Genomic DNA, 6,036 nt, shown 5'->3' with positions numbered 1-6,036 from the left:
TTTTTTCTTCGTTTTTGATGTCAGATAATTTAAAATCGGTGAAAGAAAACATGTGTTTGGCACGGGAAAAAGTGCTGAATGAGGTGTCTTTAGGCAGGATGGCGGGCCCCTTTGGGGAGCCACCTTATACGAATTTACGGGTTTCTCCTCTTGGCTTGGTCCCCAAAAAGGAATCGGGGAAGTTTAGGTTGATTCATCACCTTTCCTTCCCTCGTGGGGATTCGGTCAACGATGGGATTTCCAGAGATGAGGCTGCAGTGTCTTACACGTCTTTTGATGTGGCTGTGCGGTTGGTACGGGAGGCAGGCGTAGGTGCCTTGCGTGCTAAATCGGACATAGAGTCAGCTTTTCGTTTGTTGCCTGTGGATCCTGCCTGTTTCCATTTGTTGGGATGTCGGTTAGATGAGCAGTTTTTTGTAGACATGTGTTTGCCTATGGGTTGTGCCATCTCATGTTACTATTTTGAAGTTTTTAGTTCCTTTTTGGAATGGACGGTTCGTTTCAAGACAGGTATTTCTTCAGCCATTCATTATCTAGACGACTTTTTATTTGTAGGTCCAAGTGATTCAGGAATGTGTGGTTATTTGCTGAAAACCTTTCGAGTTTTAATGTCCGAATTTGGTGTCCCGGTAGCAGAAGAGAAGACGGTTGGTCCGGCTACGATTTTGTCGTTTTTGGGTATTGAAATTGATACGCAAGAGATGGTTTTCAAATTACCTGACGACAAGCTTGCGCGTCTGCTTTGTACCATTGACGAATTTGTTTTATCAAAAAAGGTTACCCTGAAGCATCTTCAGTCACTGTTAGGGTTGCTGGTTTTTGCTTGCAGGATCGTTCCCATGGGTCGCGTTTTCTCTAGATGCCTATCATTGGCGACTAGGGGTATTTCGCGCTCAAATCATTTCATTCGTGTCACTAGGCAAATGAAAGATGATTTGCGCGTGTGGCAGACTTTTTTGCGATCTTTTAATGGTAGGGCGATTTGTCAGTCGGAGGAGGTTTCCAGTTTTGAGTTACAGCTGTTTACAGATGCTGCTGGCAGTGTCGGTTGCGGTGCGGTTTTTGGAGCGGAGTGGTGTTTTGCACGTTGGCCTGTGGGCTGGAGTAGTATGGGTCTGACATTGAATTTGACACTTTTAGAACTCTTTCCCATTGTGGTTGCAGTGGAGTTGTGGGGTTCAAAGATGTTGAATAGTCGCATACGTTTTTGGACGGACAATATGGCAGTGGTGCAGGCTGTTAACAATTTGTCTTCTGGATCATTGCCGGTTTTGGCGTTACTTAGGCATCTAGTTCTACGTTGCATGCAATGTAACATTTGGTTTCGGGCTACACATGTGCCGGGTGTTGAGAATAAAATCGCAGATGCCTTATCTCGTTTGCAGATGGGGGTCTTTCGGGAGCTTCACCCGGGAGCACGGCTGGAAGGGGAGCGTTGCCCGAATCACTTATGGGCCCTGGTCGAGGGGAACTTGCCCGGCTAGTTCAAGGTTCTGTGGTACCAGGTACATGGCGGAGCCATAATAAGTTTTGGGCGGAGTGGTTGGAATTATCTGGCGGGGTTTTTCCTACAAATGATGAGCGGCATTATGAGGTTACGTTGGAGTATTTGTCTCGGATGCGTACTAATGGTTCTTCGGTGTACACGGTGTCAAAAGGTTTGACTGGTATTGCGTTTATGTTGAAGTTGTGGGGTTGTACTGATGTGATGAAAATGTTTGTTATTAGACAGGCATTGAAGGGGTGGAAGAAGGAGCATATTGTGAAGGATGCTAGGAGGCCTATTACATATGCTTTATTACTAAGGTTGCTGATGGTTGTTCCGGCTGTTTGCTTTGATCCTTATGAGTCTGTTTTGCTGCGTACTGCTTTTTCTTTGGCCTTTTTCGCAGCATTGCGGGTGAGCGAATTGGTGTCACCGAGCGCAAAGCGGGTTGGGGGTCTTTTGTTTGCGGATGTTTTATTGGAGGAAAAAGTGGTCCGGGTATGTGTGAGACGGTCCAAGACTGATCAGATGGGCGTTGGTGTTTGGTTGTGTGTGAATTCATTGGGTGGTGAATTCTGTCCAGTTCGTTTGGTGCGTGAGTTTTTGTCTTTTCGAGCTGATGGGGTTCCTTTCTTGGTACATTCTAATTCTTTGCCGCTTACTCGATTTCAATTTGGAGCCGTTCTTAAGTCTTGTTTGGAGCATTTGGGCGTTGATCCTGCTGAGTTTGGGACTCATTCGTTTAGAATAGGGGCAGCCACGGAGGCTAATGCTTTAGGTATGGGGGAGGAAGATATTAAACGTCTGCGTAGGTGGAGTTCAACTTGTTATAGGTCCTATGTGCGTCCGGATCTGGTGTTGTTTTGATTTTCTTTGTCATTTCAGAACATCGGCCGGAAGTATGGATAGTTGGCCATTCTTTTATTTTCTGGGCAGCTCGGCGGGCTGAATATCGGCCTTTAGGCCTCAGTTTTGGGGTGTCATCGGCCGAGGTGCACTGGAAAGGTATCAGAGGGCTGAGGTGGGTTCAGCTGTTGCCGTTAATAGTTGAAGTTAGTCGGGAATGCCGTGGTCCAATTGTGCTCGTTATTCATGTTGGGGGAAATGATTTGGGAAAGGTGAAATTGTCGGAGTTGTTGTCCCTTATCAAGGCTGATTTAGGTCATTTCAAACAGCTGTTTTCTGATTGTGTGATTGTCTGGTCTGAGGTGATTGCACGAACTCATTGGCGAGGAGCTAGAAGTGCTGTGGCCATCGAGCGGTCAAGACGGGTGTTGAATGTTCGTATTTCCAGGTTTGTTCGTTCCATTGGGGGGGTAGCAATTCGTCATTTGATGTTGGAAGGTGACAATGGGGACTTATTGTTATCTGACGGCGTTCATTTAAATGACATTGGGATCGACATCATGCTGTCGGGTCTGCAAGATGGAGTGGAGGCTGGTTTGGCATTGTGTGGTGGGGGTGGTCGGAGTACCGCATAGGTGTTCGCGGTATCCTCCTTGGCGGAGATAGGCTCTGAAGAGTAAAATCCGGAGAAGAACCTACATGCGCGCCGCTTCACAGTGGGCGGCATCACAGGAGATGTGAATAAATTAAGTGGTTACTTCAGGGCCATGTGATACAAAAATGTTTGGTTGTGTTAAATAAAGCTGTGGCCATTCCCACATTCTCCAAGAAACAGGTTTCGTTGCTTTATTGGTTTATTAAATGGGGTAATAATGCATCAGCGACACTTAATATGGGGATAACATTAGTACATGCAGTCTCCAATGGTATGATGCCACGCCGTATATGCTGCCACACTGTAAATGCTGCCACACTGTAAATGCTGCCACACTGTAAATGCTGCCACAGCCCTCCCTTGGTATGATGACACAGGCCTCCAATGGTATGATGCCACACCGTATACGCTGCCACACCGTATACGCTGCCGCACCGTATACGCTGCCGCACCGTATACGCTGCCGCAACGTATACGCTGCCGCAACGTATAAGCTGCCGCAACGTATAAGCTGCCGCAACGTATAAGCTGCCGCAACGTATAAGCTGCCGCAACGTATAAGCTGCCGCAACGTATAAGCTGCCACAACGTATATGCTGCCACAACGCAAATGCTGCCACACTGTAAATGCTAGCACAGGCCTCCCTTGGTATGATGCCACAGGCCTACGCTGGTATGATGACACAGGCCTCCGCTGGTATGATGACACAGGCCTCCAATGGTATGATGCCACACCGTATATGCTGCCACACTGTAAATGCTGCCACACTGTAAATGCTGCCACACTGTAAATGCTGCCACACTGTAAATGCTGTTACACTGTAAATGCTGCCACACTGTAAATGCTGCCACACTGTAAATGCTGCCACACTGTAAATGCTGCCACAGCCCTCCCTTGGTATGATGCCACAGGCCTCCAATGGTATGATGCCACACTGTAAATGCTGCCACACTGTAAATGCTGCCACACTGTAAATGCTGCCACACTGTAAATGCTGCCACACTGTAAATGCTGCCACACTGTAAATGCTGCCACACTGTAAATGCTGCCACACTGTAAATGCTGCCACAGCCCTCCCTTGGTATGATGACACAGGCCTCCAATGGTATGATGCCACACCGTATACGCTGCCACACCGTATACGCTGCCACACCGTATACGCTGCCACAACGTATACGCTGCCACAACGTATACGCTGCCACAACGTATAAGCTGCCACAACGTATAAGCTGCCACAACGTATAAGCTGCCACAACGTATAAGCTGCCACAACGTATAAGCTGCCACAACGTATAAGCTGCCACAACGTGTAAGCTGCCACAACGTGTAAGCTGCCACAACGTGTAAGCTGCCACAACGTATATGCTGCCACAACGCAAATGCTAGCACAGGCCTCCCTTGGTATGATGCCACAGGCCTACGCTGGTATGATGACACAGGCCTCCGCTGGTATGATGACACAGGCCTCCAATGGTATGATGCCACACTGTAAATGCTGCCACACTGTAAATGCTGCCACACTGTAAATGCTGCCACACTGTAAATGCTGCCACACTGTAAATGCTGGCACAGGCCTCCCTTGGTATGATGCCACAGGCCTACGCTGGTATGCTGCCACAGGCCTCCGCTGGTATGCTGCCACAGGCCTCCGCTGGTATGCTGCCACAGGCCTCCGCTGGTATGCTGCCACAGGCCTCCGCTGGTATGCTGCCACAGGCCTCCGCTGGTATGCTGCCGCAGGCCTCCGCTGTTATGATGCAACAGGCCTCCCTGTTATGATGCCACAGGCCTCCCTGGTATGATGCCACAGGCTTCCCTGGTATGATGCCACAGGCCTCCCTGGTATGATGCCAAAGGCTTCCCTGGTATGATGCCAAAGGCTGCTCACACGAACGCACATGAACAGAACTTACCTGCTCCTGACGCGACCTCCGCTCTGTCAAACTTCTTCCTGACTGTTCTTCTTGCGCCTTCGCCTCGCTGCACTGAACACATGACCGGAAGCCGCGGCCGGAAGTCGTCATCTCACAGTCCGGCCGCGGCTTCCGGTCGACATGAACATGGCGCCGGATTTCGCTCTAGCAAAGACCTGACTTTTGGTCTGTGTGTGAGCGGCGCATGCGCCGCTCACACATAGACCGCGTATGCTATAGTGGATGGGACGGCTCCCGTTCGCATTCTCTATGGGGATGTGTGTGCCGTATTCCATCACTGTATGTGTCGTTAATCGACACACACAGTAATGGAAACAAAAATGGCAGCCCCCATAGAGAAGTAAATGAAGTAAAAACGTAAAAAGTACAACACAACAACATACATTAATAAAATGTATTGATCTATCACACTAAAACACATAACATATTAAAAAAAAGTTGGTCGTGACACTGTTCCTTTAAGGCCTTGCTAGTACCAGTGTGGGAGACTATCTGGGAATCTGTGGTGCTTGTGACCTATTGTTATGCTGTTTAGATTTTTTGTCATAATCGATTAAAAAGGACTATGGACTCAAGTTTTAAAAGTCAATGGCCATTCTAAGATGAATGTGCTTTCTCTTGTTAGATTGCAGTAGTTTCACGGCTTAAGGTTTCACTAGTTCCAGTGTGGGAGTCTGTCTGGGAATCTGTGGTGCTGTTGACCTATTGTTGTGGTTTAGATTTTGTTTCAAAATTGACTAAAAGGGACTATGGACTAAAGTTTTAGAAGTCAATGGCCATTCTAAGCTGAAAGTGCCTGCTCTTGTCAGATCGCAGTAGTTATACGGCTTAAGGCCTCGCTAGTACCAGTGTGGGAGACTGTCTGGGAATCCATGGTGCTGTTGACCTATTGTTTTGCTGTATAGATTTTATTGCACAATCGATTAAAAAAGTACTATGGACTGATGTTTTAAAAGTCAATGGCTATTCTAAGCTGAATGTGCCTTCTCTCGTCAGATAGCAGAAGTTACACAGTTTAAGGCCTTGCTAGTACCAGTTTGGGAGACTGTCTGGTAATCCGTAGTGCTGCTGAACTTTTGTTGTGCAGTTTAGATTTTGTTTCACAATCACTTAA

At 47.8% G+C, this 6,036-nt stretch overlaps 1 pseudogene; it reads left to right on the top strand.

Annotated features, from left to right (window-relative positions):
* The first annotated feature begins 5,690 nt into the window (after positions 1-5,690).
* Positions 5,691-5,809, top strand: LOC142667837 (5S ribosomal RNA; annotated as a pseudogene).
* The last annotated feature ends 227 nt before the right edge of the window (positions 5,810-6,036 follow it).

Source organism: Rhinoderma darwinii, chromosome 1 (assembly GCF_050947455.1).
Source record: "Rhinoderma darwinii isolate aRhiDar2 chromosome 1, aRhiDar2.hap1, whole genome shotgun sequence".
Classification (NCBI taxonomy): domain Eukaryota; kingdom Metazoa; phylum Chordata; class Amphibia; order Anura; family Rhinodermatidae; genus Rhinoderma; species Rhinoderma darwinii.
This window is presented reverse-complemented; position numbering and strand designations above follow the sequence as displayed.